General features: G+C 39.8%; 1 long non-coding RNA gene across 1 annotated transcript in view; it reads right to left on the reverse strand.

The window, feature by feature from the left end:
* LOC111596770 overlaps positions 1-13,180 on the reverse strand; it is a 39,877-nt gene that overhangs the window by 455 nt on the left and 26,242 nt on the right. The window lies entirely within an intron of this gene.

Genomic DNA, 13,180 nt, shown 5'->3' on the forward strand with positions numbered 1-13,180 from the left:
TATAAAAAAAAACAAGTCGCAAAGCGCGCTCGTAGCAACACAAGCGACTTCAAAGTTGATCGACTTAAATATACCCTGCAACGGATTTTCATAAACTGAACTCAGATTAATCACATGATTTCTAAAGCAAAGATAATAGAAACCATTTCTAGTAGTTCGTAAGGGAACACATTAAAATGCTCGACTTTGAGATACCCCGCATACAGCTTATGCTGGCTCTAACTACCATAATTATACAAAAAAGTTAAGTCGCATTTCAGCAAATCTGAAATAAATTTCTTTACTCAAAATTTCAGCTCTGATTGACTTATAGATACCCTAGAATAGTTTCAAACATTCTCTAAATAGACTAGGTATCACAAGCAAGTTGTGTTTGCATTTATTTGAGCAGCTTCAAAGAAATAAGTGTTGCTCAGCTGAAAGTGAATGACTTATAGATACCCTACAATAATTTTGAAGCCACTTTAAGTAGACTACGCAAATGGTTTGTGCTTCAGAAATAAATCAATTATATTCGAGTAACTTCTAAAGCAACTATGACTTAAATCTGATCGACTTTAGATACCCTAACTGGACTAAGTCACAGCCAAGCAGATAAGTCATCAAACAACTGGCTAAAACTAGGCTAAGCCTGTGTTCCATGCAGCAAAATTTCAGTATACCCCGCAGAGTCTTCTTTGCAGGGTATACGAAAACAATTAAATTATAAAATAAGCGTAAGTAAATTGATTTATGTAAGCGCCGAGCAGCTGACAGCGAACAGAACAACTGACCGACTGACCAGCTGACCGATTGAGTGACTGATCGACTGAGTGATTGAACGCCTCAATGCTATTCGCATTGGCAGTTCGCTGTGCGTAACTTAGTTAGCCATGTTAATGTCTCAATTAAGCGCCTTAATCGTTTAATTGAGTGCAGAATGCAGTTGCCTGATAGCCAAAGGCCGAGGATCTACAATTGATCGGTCAATCAAAGTTGAAGGTGAAATGCAAGCAACTAGCGCACAACAACAACAACAACAACAACAACAACAACAACAAGATCAGCAAATATTGCAAATATTTCAGCTATGCAATAGGTCAATTGAGACTATGCCGAATTGGACTCTGGAATGCAGAGCCAAAACTAATTTCTGATAAATCATATTCAGCTTCGCTCTGCATTTCATGTGGGAAGGCAGCTGCGGCGTTGCCACCTGGCATTAACTAAGCTCAGGCACTTAACTCAACATATCTGCAGATTTAATCATATATATATATATATATACTTGCAGCGGCGTTGCCACCTTTGAGGAAATCCGCAAAGCCATAAAAACGTTTTTATTTTGATGAATTTCAATCACAAATTGAATTAGATTCGAGCGCAGCCAACTTAACGAGGCACTTAACGACCTTGCTTTTTATGCTAACAGCGTTGCCACCTGGGCGAGCAAACGCTGCAGCGTTTTATTATTTCATTTTCAGTTCACTCAGCACTGACTGAGTGAGCTCTACTTTTTTTGTGTTTTTCGTAAAGTTTTTATTTTTTTATGGCAATTTGTTGCCCTTTTTTGTTGTGTGTGTGCTGTGTGTGTGTGTGTGAGAGTGTGTTTTGTTTTAATGGTCCGCGCGCTTTGAGGTTTTTCAAGGAATTGAGTTATGTGCTCAAAATTGTGTGGAATGCCCCCAGCCGGAGATTAGGTTAAGCAGCAAAACTGGACTAATGATGTTTTGTATGCGAGTTGCCTCTCTGTGTGTGTGTGTGTGTGCCTCCCCCTTAATTTCAGACGAAATGCAAATTGCGGCGCGCTGTCAAACTTAAAAGCGAACCACCCCCCAGCTGCCAACAACGAGAGCCAAACGCCTTTGCCCCTCCGCCCTTCCCACCCTCTCCACACATTTCCCCGCGCTCTCCTTTAGCCGCCGCTCGTCTCGTAATACGCCGTAGCCGTAGCCGAGCCTGTTATGGCTTTTGCCATTTCTATTATTGCCTTTTGGGCCATTTATCATTTTGGCAAGAATGTTTGCTGCGGATGCCCCCAACGCACGCTGCCCGACCCTCCTGCCAGCCACTGCCATGCAACAACTTTTAGTGCCACTTTTATGTGCCTCACACACACACACACACAGACGCACACTTGTGTGAATTGAAAGTCAGTCAAAAATAAAATTTTAAAATACAAAAAAACAACAAAACAAAAAACAAAAAAAAAGTCAGAATAAAGAATTATGATTTATGACTTTCGCATGTTTTGCTGTTTGTGTTCGGCTCTAATGTGTGTGTGTGTGTGTGTGTGTGTGTGTGTGTGTGTGATTTAGCTTTTGTTCTGCTGGCTTTTTGAAAAGCTTTGAAAGCCTTTGCCTTTGATGTGCATTTGCGAGTTGTTAAAACGAAAATCACTTTTGACATTCGCGCTGTTTCGGTTTCAATTTCGATTTCGAATTCGATTTCGATTTCGATTCTTGCAGTTTTGACCAAATGCGGCACATGCAATACAAGTGTAACCCTCCCCGTCTACCTGTGACTCTTTTTGGCCAACTGCCCAGCTGTGCGCTGCTCGTGAAGTTTTCTTTTGAGGTCACGGCAGCTGGCGGCACGTTGCGCATACGCCGCGTTTGCCGTCAGCCAGTGACATGCGCAAACAGTTGACAATCGCCGGAGACTCGACGCAGCTTGACTCGATTGCCAATCGATAAACGCATCGAAGAAGCCACTGGCAACTGGAAACTGGCAACTAGCAGCTGGCAAACAGCCCAGCACCCAGCACCCAGCACCCAGCAGGGCGCGCGCACAGCTACTCGTAGTTGGCTTTAAGTTTATTTCAGTTTAATTTATATGCATATATATATATATATATATATATATATATTTATATATATGTATTGTCTGTTAGCTATTAACATTCCGCAGCGGGTTTTTTGTTTTGTTTTTTGTCGCCTTGTCGAACTTGTTGATTCGCTGGCATTTCTCGATTGCCCTCAAGTGTGCGAAATTGTTTGCGCGCTCGATTGGAAATGCTAAGATCGCAGCAAGTGCGCTCCGCATGCATTTGCACTTTGCATTGAGCTGATCAAGTAATCGATTATAACATAACATCGATATGTTTTGGATCATTTGCAATTCGGAGTTCGTTCTACATCATATGCGGGTCAAGGTCTTAGCTAACAAGTTTATTTATTAATTTAAAAATGATATCGATAAGTTCTAAAATACATTTAATGAGTGATCGATAGTCTAAGATCCATCTAACTTTCGATCAATATATTAGCTTACATTTTAATTAATTTCGTAAGCAATTAAACGAATTTGAGATGTTATCGATAATTATTGTATTGAATAATCCATATTCAAGGAACACTGAAGTTATCGATTAATGTAGCACTGATTTAAACCGCATCGTTACCTCTTAATGCACAGTTATTGAATGATCGAAAGTTAAATATTGTTACTGTTATCGATTAATATATTGCTTTGATTACTGATTAAGTTTTTAGCAAACTTTGATTGCTTAAATATTAATAGCCAATCGATACTCAGCAGATTAATCGATCTACATATGCAAGCGAAAGACGAAGCTAATCATCGGCAAATGAACTCAGAACACGTTATACAAAGTTATCGATATTTCAACATTCCTAAGACAACTCGTCGCGCATGCAAAGCAAACATCAATCGCGCTTTTTATATGATACCTGTCTTCGATTTATCTGCTAGATCAATTAATTAATCAATCAACGAAATATTTCCCATTTAATTTGAGCCCGTTTGGCACAACATCAATCCATACCAATATATATTTAGGTATTGGAGACAATCGATTAAAAATATATATGCTATATATGTGTGTAAAAATAAAACCGGAATGCTCCTAAAAATATAATTATAACAATAAACAATTCGCCACAAATTGCGAAATGAGTCACGTGGAATAAAATAAATAAAAACCGCAACAAAATTTCGTTCGATAATTACCAAACGAAATTTATTGTGTCTTCCTTGGAATGAATGGAAACAACCGCAATGTGAAATGTGCATAAAATAAATTAGTGGCAAATTGTATAGCACTCACACTCGCACTCATCCTATTCGTATTCGTATTCGCACTCGTACTCATATTCATATTCAAATTCGATAACAAGTACGAGGCTTAACAATGATTTGTTGTGTCCAGCTAAATGGGGCGAGCATATGTACAGCTGTGCTCAAAAAAATAGTAGAGCGCCTGAGCACTGAGTGTTATATATATATATATATATATATATATATGTATATATATATACAAATATATAAGTATCGTTATTCATTGGATCGCATCGCAGCGTCTGTGGATCGTGTGCAATCCGAAAATAAAATATAATGCACATGCATATGATATTTAAAACAATTTTGTTAAGTATTTAACATTATTATCATGCTGTCTGTGCCTTGTGCATTATGTTTGCGCTACGTGCCTCAGCTTCACTCCACATTTCACACGATTCGAGCGAACGTACGTCCGAAACAAGCAAAAGTCAAGAGAGAAGCGAACACTAAGTCGAACCAACAGACAACAACAATAACCAAACGAGTAACTTTCAAGATATATATATGTATATATATATATATATATATATACCACCAATTGATCAGTTAGAACTAGTGCCTTGAGTTATCGATTATCTATCAATACTGACATCAAATAAAGTTAAGAGCTACGATTTGCATTAATCAAACGAGATGTGCTCTAACAACTTTGCATCATAAATATATCGATAATATATCGATAAATTGTGTTTAGTTGTTGCAAATTAAGTCTTACCATAATTAATTTGCGTAAGTAATTGGCGCAAGATCTAAATGTACGTTAAAATGAAATCGATAAATTATGCATGCATCGATATACATGCATTTGGATATTAGTTTAATACTATACTCCACATAATACTATACTCCACACGTTCATGAATCAGCTTCAACAACAACTCAATCGATAACATATCGATAATATATCGTTAAGTTATGTCTAAGCTATTTAATGCAAACAGCAAGAGTTGAAGATGTTTCTGTAGGCAAATCAAAAGCAAATGAGTGCAAAAAGAGAGTGAGAGAGAGTGATAAAGAGAGATGGAGAAAGAAGCCAGAGCACTATGTGCTGCTCTTCTAGCTGTTCCCTTTTCTTTCTTTTTATTTTGCACTTTGGCCACAACAAATTTCAGGTCAGCTAAAGACTATATATATATATATATATATATGTGTGTGTGTGTGTGTGTTGGTGTGTGCATCTATGTATGTGTGCTTATGGGAAGCTCTCTCTGTGTGGCTGGGATCATAAAAAGAACTAGTTGTTGCCGTTGCCGTTGCCGTTGCCGTTGCTGTTGTTGTTCTGGCTTAATTAAAAGCATTGCCAAAGCCAAACAATTGCCAGAGTCAGGGCCACGAGCCAAGCGAACAAACAGTGGAAGATGTGCAATGGCAGAAAAGAAACGAGAAAGGCAAATGGCGAGAAAGAAAAAGTATCTCTTAGATACAGAATTGCCACACATTAATGGGCCAATCCAACTACCACCCCGACCCACTGCCCCCCACCGCTGCTCAGCTATTTTCTAATTAAGTGTCATTGATTCGGCGTCGTCTGGCTGAAATTGCTCTTTGGGCGTCTGGGCGTGGCAGTAAGAAGCTTTGAAAAATTTACACTTTAATTAAAGCATTTGTAGATAATGTATCGGCGTTTGATTAGCTGCAGCTGCGGGGGGCCGCCATGGCCTGTGACTGGGGTCGGGGCTGGGGTTTGGGACTTTATGTCAGCGTGATAAAAACTTGCCTATTAACATAAAACTTGATCGAATGAGCACTCGCACCACAAGCAACAAACTCAAGAGTCCAAACGTAGCCCCCTCGCCGCATTGCCCCACCGCCTCCTTGCCCCGTCGCTCGCCTGCTGTAGTTAGAGCTGCCCCCAAAAATGGGCCGCGTGGCTATTCAATTAATTTATTATTCACTTAAGAGACGCGCACGACGCTCGATAGTTGGATGGGTGGTGCGCGTGGGGCGGGTGGGGCGCGTGGGGGGAGAGTTTGGGTCTGTATTTAGCATGCAGAGCCATAGTTGAGCACATAAAAATGTTATAAAAATTAAATTGCGCACAAAGACTCAACAAGAATTTCGCACATAGAACGGCGCGCCCTGTGGCAACAGCTGCCCCGCCACCAACCACCACCGTCAACCACTACCAACCATCATCAACCACCTCCAGCGAACGCTGTGCCAAAAATGTCCTGCTCCATGTGGCTGCCTTTTGGGCAATGGGCAGGCAAGCGAGTGGGGCGCCGGGTGGTTGCAACATGGACGGTTTGTGCCACTAACTTATAGCGAACGCGTGGCGCAAGTTTTACAGTTATAAGCATTTCTGTGCACGTTTTGTGCGTTAAATTTAGGAACTCAGCGCGAAAAAATAAAATAAAAAATGAAAAACTCTGAGAAACTCAGAAATGAGAGAAGAACAAAAAGAAAACGAAGAAGAAGAAGAAAAAAACAGAAAATGAAATGGCAAATTTATGGAAATATGCTTAAACGAGCGAAACAGGCCACAGGCATTAAGATAAAATGTGTGTGTATCTGTGTGTGTGTGTGTGAACATACCCAAAAACTGTAATCGATAAACCAACTGCTTCATGCATGCAACAGCCAAAACATATCCATATATCAAACTGGTCAAATGAGCTTGAAATAAACATAGCAATTGGGAAACTTTTGCATAATTAAAACTAATAAAAAGTTGGTGTGATTTGTTTATCGATAGCAAATGTTATCGATAACAATTTTTCCACTATTTCAAACTAAGCACAAAATATTATAAATATTGACTTTCTAATTGAATTTTTTTCGCAAACATAGTCTAATCTGTATTTCGATAACAAGCGGTATCGATAACAATTGGTGATCTACGAAAATTAATAGACCCATTATAAGTTGGCTGCTCATTTCAGTCCCATAATATCTATGTGTATAAGTAAGTTCTACAATGCAGTAATATTTCGATAACAAGCGTTATCGATAGCAATTTTGACTCTGTTCATTAAACAGATGATGAGAATACAGTTAGTTGTAAATGTTGCTCTATTTTTCATATGAGTAGCACTACTATGCAGTAAAAATCGATAATATATGTTATCGATAGCAACTTTGGCATTTTTTATGAATACAAAGTAATTAACAGCTACGCTTTTGACATGTTGTAAGTATTTCTTAATACATAAGTAATTCCAATGCTGTATGTACTAATATCTCGATAACCCGTATTATCGATAACATTTTAAACTCTACTAAGATTAATAGATATTACTGTATAGTGAATTGAAATTGTTTCTTAACATGATTCAATGTAAGTAAGCCCCACCCTGCCATAATATCTCGATAGACATTGTTATCGATAACAATAGTAATAAATAACTATGATCCAATACGAAAGTATCCACATAGATCAGATGCTTTGTTGTTCCGATGTGGACACATAGTTTATCTGTATAGTTATCGATAAATTGCATCAGCAAATGCAATCGACGCCGAATGCGTCAGCCAAGTTCACAGTAATGCGTTAAGCAATACGCGTCTGTGGAATGCGTCAACGCACCCACGAATACACTTGTATGTATGTGAATTCATTTAGGTATGACTATCAGTTACTTAGTATCTGTCTTTGAGTGTGCATATGTGTGTATCTCTGAGCGTACACGGCAAAAAAGAAACGTGATTAAACCAAGAATACTTAATGAATGAATAGACCTGGGACAAGTGTCGGCGACATTCTTTAATTGAATACGAAATTTCGAGATAAGACCTGTCATAAGCGAAGCGCAACAAAAACTATATTCGAGAGATTTGGAAATTAGTTAAGATACAAGATATGTGTATACTGATTAAGTCTTTTGTTCTATAACGACTTTAGCTTGTGGCATTCGCACTCGAAGGCTGCTGAAATGAATCATTTAACGCTTTACAACACTTGACTTAACGACTTATCACATGCCAGTTGTATCGGCCTTCCCTCTTTGTTACATAAGTGACAGCTTACCTCATGTAAGCTATATTACGATTAAGATTTACAACACTGAAACATATAAGGAATATAAATATATATAAAGAATATAAATATATAAATATATAAAAGAAAGTGTTTTTGATCGCAAGCTAAAATTATAATATAATTCGACACTTTAGAACACTGAAAGCTAGGCATAAACCTAAGCAAGAGACATTCTACAACACTGAAACTCATTGCTACCTCTTCAGCTGAAACTAAAATTTTTATTATATATATATGGTTAGTAAGGAACACTGTGACGCTGTACAACACTGTTATATATAGTGAAGTTTATAGCGAAAAGTGTTTGAATACTTTTTGGGCAGTATTGCTGTTATTAGCTGTTGTTATGCAACACTGAAGCTTGGCAAAAAGTAGTTTTACAACACTGAAACTCATAGTTAACACAACACTCGTGCTGAGCACTGCGATGCTTTGCAACACTGAATTGCCTGCAGCTTTTCTTCCAGCTTTCTCTGGCATAGCTCTGCGCTCTTTTCGCTCAGTGCATGCACCGTTATCTTTTTAGCTATTTAGCTGTAAGTCGCTGTGTAGTACATGTGTTTCGTTTGTATTTGTGCGTATCTTAACTTGGACAACACGCACCTTTTTATTGCCATTAGTCACTAATCAGATAAGTGTGTGTGTGTGTGTGTGCAGGTGTGTGCAGGTGTGTATAGGTGTCCATTGCAAGGACGTTTGCAATCACAACTTTCATTACATTTTTTTTTTCGTTTTATCAACAACTTATCAGTTGCTGTTGTTGGTTGTTGTTGTTGTTGTTGCCGCTGCTGCTGCTGTTGGCTTGTCTTATGTCAAAGATGTCTTATCAGCAGCAAGGCACAAAAAACTTTGACTAAAAAAAACACACAGAGAGAAGTGGAAATAAAACTCTTATCTTTTGGCAAAGTTGCGCTCGTTGTTGCCGTTGTTGTTGGCTGAGAAAATCTAATTAATTTTGAGACTTAATACATGTGTGACATCAAAGCGATTTATGTTGATTATGGCTAGCACCGTCATTGACACAATCAGTTATCAGTGTTAACTGGGCCTTTTAATTTATTGATATTTATGACTGCTGTGCGTGTGTGTAGGTGTGTGTGTGTTAGGAATTTTATCAAGCAATTGCTGGAGCTTTATATGTTTTTGTTTTGCGCTAAGCTCTGTGGCTTTTGCTTAAAGACATTTACTGCGCTCTTCACACTTTTGAGATACATTTGTATCTTTGTATCTGGCTTTGCTTTTCAGCCGTCATTGCCGTGCGACAGCTGTCAAACCGGGCAGCTCGTTGATGATCTTGTTGATGATGATGATCAACATGATTTTTATGAAAGAATTCGCATTAAAATTGTTTAATGTGTTTATTTGTTCCAAGCGAGCAGCAGGCCAAATGGGCAACACACACACACTTGTGCACAATAAATCTAATGGAAATTTTGTTGCACTGCCAGCAGCTGCCACTTGCAGTGGAAATGTTCTCGGAAATGTGCTCCGTGGCATTCAACATGCAAAATGCGAAACGTGCAGCTCGTGGCAAGTGCAAGTTTTGTTTCTCCTTTCGCGCTGTGTAAACACAGAAGCCAAATGCTGCTTATACCCTAGACCCAATTGCAAATAGAAGCTTAGGGTATCTTATTTCCAGTCAAGCGAGGCAGTGCCTATGAAGTCGATGAAGCTGCGTCGATCTGGTCAGGTTTGCCTATCTGAAAGCGGACATTAGTCTGCATCTATTTAATTATGTTTATCGATAAGTAATCTATTTATCGATAAGTAATCGATACATATGCTATAGAGACACTGGTCAGGTTTGCCTATCTGAAAGCGGACATTAGTCTGCATCTATTTATTTATATTTATCGATAAGTAATCTATTTATCGATAAGTAATCGATACATATGCTATAGAGACACTGGTCAGGTTTGCCTATCTGAAAGCGGACACAACTCAAAGGCAGTTCAAGTTTAAAATCTCTTTTTCGATTACCAATTTCATTGCGCACTTATCGATATTTATCGATATTTATGAGGTAGCTTTATTGGTCTCCGGGTATCTGCTAGTCGAGCACTGCCGCCTAGCGCCTGTTTGCTTTTTGTTTATGCCGCGCACGCCGCTGCCAACATTCTCGAGAATCGCAGAGCAAAAAAAAAAGTTGAAGATTCATCTGAGCGGAAAACTCATTCAATATCAGGCACAATTTTCCAAGTAGTTGGAATATTTTCGTTTGGCGCAACGTAAGTCTATTTCCGACTGGGCCGCAGCAACTGGTGGTCGTCATTGTCTCAGCTACATGGCGTTCTCTACATCTTTGGTTTGTCTATTTGGTGGGCGTAGCAATTGAAAAATGTTTGGATAACTCAAAAGAAAAGCGAACGAAATTCTGCTTGGGCTCAAGGCAAGTTTCGACATTTTATGCCTTATTTTTTCGGTAGTTCGTATGGTAAAGTTTAATTAACTAAAATTTAGCAGTTTCCAAAAGTCAGCAAAAAATGTTTTTAATCCATTTGAAGCGGCGAGCGTCGTGCGTCGAGAACTGGGCGTGTGCGGCACGTCCCATGGGGGCGGGCAACAAAATTTCAAAATTTATGCGACAAGGCGTGCCAAAAAAGAAAACACACACACACAGAAAAATGGGCAAAAAACGACTGTGAAAATATCAATTAGTTTGTGCTCCAAATGTGTCCCGAATGTCGCTTGGATCGAGGCGGGCGGAGCGCGGAGCTGTAGCAGAAGGAGGCGAGCTGGGCGGAGCTCTGCCACTAGGTGTGCGAGTTGTGTGTTAACTGCAGCTAGGCACGCCTACACAATACAATATATGATAGCCCAAACTCACACTCACACACACACACTCGCACACACTCGCTCACTCTGCGAAATGTGAAACGACTTGGCGACTTGATTGTCCTTGACACATATTCTCACAACTTCGCTTGGCACGCACAACACTCATATGTGTGCGTGTGTGTGTGTGTGTGTAGCCAACGCCTTGTCAGGCTTCCGCTTGAAGCTTGGCCCTAATCCATTTGAACTTTTCACGTTTTACGTTTCGTCCTCGCTGCTAACTCTCTGCCAAGGATAATAAAAGAAATTTCTTCTAGTTTATGGGCCAACGCAACTTTTGTGGCTTCCCATGTGTGTGTGTGTGTGTGTGTGTGTGTGTGTGTGTGTCTGGTAATATAATCCTAATGGAATTTACACTGCAAAATTCACAATGTTATGCCAACAATGGCGATAGAGGAGCTTGTAACGTGGCCTTTTGTCAGGCGAGTGCGATTTTCTAGAACATTTTCATTGTCCATTGAATCAAAGTTGAATAACAATTGAAACGAAATTGACTACAAATTTACTAAGCCAAAGGGAAGGCAAACAATTGCAATTAAATAGAGATCAAAAATCTATTTTTGACTTGTAGCTAAAATGGAATTGAAAGGGAAATCGATTGAACGTCGATTGAAACAGAATTTTAGCTATAGCAATTTGCAGTGCAATTCAATTATCCAATAGAGTCAACTACATGTGGTGTAATTTACGTTCAATTTCAATTCAATTTAAGCTGCCATCAACTTTGTTTCAATTGAAATTAGAGGCAAAATTGAATTGCAATTGAAATTGCAAGAATATTCAGTTGAAATTGAAATAAAGTTATGATTGAATAGAATCTATGATTGCGCAAAAGTTGAAACTAAATTGAAAGACAGCTAAATTGAAATTGAAATGCATTCATGATTGACTGTTGAAATTGAAACTGAAACAGAACTGAAATGCAAGTGAAATGTTTAGTTGAAAGGCAAATGGAATGAAAACTTAAATTGCATTGCTTTAAAATATATTAAATTTATCATTAAAAATTATTTAGAAATATTGAAATAACCGGAAACCTCGGAATAGAATTTGCTGCTGCTGTTTCGCTTGGCCTGCGATGGTAGAAAATATTTGAGAATTAACAAACGCAAATCCAAACCCAGAAGCTCGCAGATTTCATATTTCAGATTTCACATTTTATTTGTTTTTCAATTTTTATTACTATTTCAATTTGTTGTTGTAGCATTTGGCTGAAGGTCAAGTGCATTAAGGCGAAACGGAAATGAAAATGTTAAATAGATATAAAAATAGTCGAAAAACGAAAAACGAAAAGCGAAAAGCGAACGAGCCGAGGGCAAAGCTTTTTGGGCTGGGCCACGAGCCGATAGAACATGGAAGCGTGCGTGAGCGTAGTAAATTCTATTTTATTTGATTTGATTCCAAGAGAAAAGCGACAAGAGACAAGACACACAAGACAGGAGACAGGAGACAGGAGCCAGAGCAAAAAGCAAAGCAAAGCTGCAGCCGCGCTTATCGTTAATCGTTATCCTTGAGAGAGACACAGAGAGAGTGAGGGACGAGAGAGTGGATAGGAATGGCAGCTGGCACTTAATTGTGCGTGTCAGGCAGCTACAACATGGACACGGATATGGACATGGGCATGGACTTGGATGGCACCCACTCACGCACACACACACACACAGCTGGGCTGGTCTAAAGAGGTTCTGGTATGGGGCTGCGGGGGGCGGCAAGCTGTAGCCACGTTCATAAAAGCGGAAATGCTGGCGCCGACATTATCATTTCAGCTTGTCTGTCTGTGTGTGTGCGCAATTATGATAATTGAGCAGGCGAAAGACAGTGACAGCAATAGACAGAGTGAGCGAGAGAGGGGCAGGCAGCAGCTAAAGCTGCGAATTGGCAGACAGGTTAAATTGCGCGTAACTCGCTAGCGAGCGAGCGCGCGCCTGGGGCAGCTTGCGTACGCATTTTGATTGATTCAATGGCATTTGGGGCACATGCCACATGCAGCGGCAGCAGCAGCAGCAGCAGCAGCAGGAGTCGCCACAAGGACATACAGCTGGCGCCGCTGTGTCTGCTGGACCTCACACTTTGCCGCCGTTGCCACACCTTGTGACAGCAGCTGCCGGCCGCACATCGATTGCGTGCAGCAAATTAGCAGCTGGCTGTGATTGATTTTGCGACGCATACGTCATCTGGGGCCAGGAAGCTGCGTGCAGCAGGGCACGGCCAGCGGCACACAGAAAGCCATTTGGCAGCCTGTTTACACTGAACGTGGCTAAAAATGGGCTACACAGCGAAACGGCCAATGGCCTGACATGTAAA

This window comes from Drosophila hydei, unplaced genomic scaffold, assembly GCF_003285905.1.
Source record: "Drosophila hydei strain 15085-1641.00,03,60 unplaced genomic scaffold, DhydRS2 tig00000339-arrow-arrow-pilon, whole genome shotgun sequence".
In the NCBI taxonomy this organism is placed as follows: domain Eukaryota; kingdom Metazoa; phylum Arthropoda; class Insecta; order Diptera; family Drosophilidae; genus Drosophila; species Drosophila hydei.